The sequence below is a fragment of the Papaver somniferum genome, unplaced genomic scaffold (assembly GCF_003573695.1).
Source record: "Papaver somniferum cultivar HN1 unplaced genomic scaffold, ASM357369v1 unplaced-scaffold_30, whole genome shotgun sequence".
Classification (NCBI taxonomy): Eukaryota; Viridiplantae; Streptophyta; class Magnoliopsida; order Ranunculales; family Papaveraceae; genus Papaver; species Papaver somniferum.
In genome coordinates, this window is record NW_020641040.1 from 219558 (window position 1) to 221684 (window position 2127).

At 36.6% G+C, this 2127-nt stretch overlaps 1 pseudogene; it reads left to right on the plus strand.

Annotated features, from left to right (window-relative positions):
* Positions 1-471: 471 nt before the first annotated feature.
* On the plus strand, positions 472-1789 carry LOC113341661 (annotated as a pseudogene).
* The last annotated feature ends 338 nt before the right edge of the window (positions 1790-2127 follow it).

Genomic DNA, 2127 nt, shown 5'->3' on the forward strand with positions numbered 1-2127 from the left:
TAAAATTTCACCACGTATCAGAAAAATCTACTTTTATGCCAGCTCTAGAAGAAAATCCCTAAATCTTCCCATTTATCTCTCACACGTCTCAACGTGTTGTGTGTTCTGCCTCAAGAAATTCCTCAAAACCCTCGTACTCCCATTATGGGTTTCCCGAAGATGAAACTCTTTCTCAAATTTCTCCATCTCTTTTTCTACATCAAGCAGGTAAAATATTTCTCCGCTTCTGTTTCTAAAGTTGGTTCTCGTTTTCGACATGACTCTCCATCACAGTTATGAATTGGACTCCAGATGGTTGTCGTAGGTATATAACTGAACTACTTGATAAGTTGATTTGTTTTCTGTTGATTTGTTTTCTCTCTTTGTATATCTAATTGTTGATCAATGTATGAATTTGACAGGCTGTTGTATTATGTATAACTTTCATCCGTACCTTCATGTCCAAGCACGAGGATGCACATTGGGAAAGGCATGGTCCATGTAAAATTTTTATTTGGTGTATGTGTGTTCAGGGAAAACATTAGAAAGTTGGTAAAGGATGGTTACATTATTCATAAGCCAACAGTGATTCACTCTAGATCTCGTGCTTGTCGTATGAATGAAGCCAAGGCCAAGGGTCGTCACTCTGGTTATGTTAATTTAACAATCTAATTCCATTGTTGGTGTTATCATGTAAATGTTAGCTTTGTTATTTATTTCTTTAATTCAATGACTGGTTCATATTATGTGTTGTAGAGAGGTAGCAATGGGTCAATTTGTTAGTTTCTCTGTGAACAGGTAAGAGGAAGGGTACCAGGGAATCTAGGTTGCCTACCAAGGTTATCTGGATGAGGAGAATGCGTGAACTCAGGAGGTTGCTCCGTAAGTACAGGGAGGCAAAGAAGATTGACAAGCACATGTACCATGATATGTACTTGAGGGTAAAGGGTAATGTGTTCAAGAACAAGTGTGTATTCATGGAAAGTATTCACAAACCCAAGGCATAGAAGGCTAGAGAGAAGACTTTGTCTGACCAGTTTGAGGCTAAGCGTGCTAAGAACAAGGATAGCAGAGAAAGGAAGCATGCTTGGAGGGAGGAGCGTTTGGAAGCGGTAAGATACTGATAAACTTGTTGATTTTCATTTTTCAATTTTTATTCTAAATTCGGACACTATGTGTGTATCTTTGTTCCTGTCTTGATTACTGCTTGGGTAATGTTAACTATGTATGCATGTCATACATGTTAAGAACATAAAAATCAGTAGTTAACTAATTGGACTTTTAGTGAATTCTGCATAGAATTGATTAAGATATACATGTATGGAATAGCAATATTAGATATATATGTAGGGAATAGCAATTTTAGTCTTGCCATTTCATTATTTACTGCACTGTGTCAGAACTGCAGTGTAATTTTAAAAGACATTCTAGGTCAAGTTAAGTCTAGAGAGTAGAAGCACTAAGATTCTATCGTTGAGTCTTGAATCCTTGTTATTTCCTCGAGTTGATCTCTACAAGTTGGTATAATATGCAACAGGGACCCGTCGATAAAGTGGCAGCACCCACACCTGCACCTCAAGCAGCTACCGGGTAAGAGTTTCTTCTTATTCTTGTTTCCTTTTTCTCTTGCATTCAGTTACATTTGAAAAATTCTAAGATCATTGTAATGATAGTCGTCCTCTTTTCACCTTGATCTTGTTTGTAGGGCACCAAAGAAATCCAAGAAATGAGCAAACTGTTCAGAAGTAATATCATTGATCAGTACGTAGAACTAGCGTTTTATTATAATAGTGAACTTTTTTTCTTGCGGAAAAGAAACCTCTGTGTTCTGGTTCCTTATATTTTTGGATGGTATTAAACTTGTTTAATTATCACACTTGTTTCTTTTGTTTTCCTTTTATTGATTTTCTTTTTTCATGTTGCATTCTTAATGTTTTTTCATTTGATTTTGAGAAGTAGAAGTGCCAAAACAATTGCTGAAGATCAAGCTGTGTCGAGTAAGTTCTCTGATAATTCCTATATGTGCTCCCCTTGCACCATTTTTTCTTAACACGACTCTTCCTAAGATTGCTTTCCATCTGAGTTTGACGTGTTTATTTCTTATGGTCTTTTTTCTGGCAGGGGAGCCGTGAAATATTTAGCTTATGC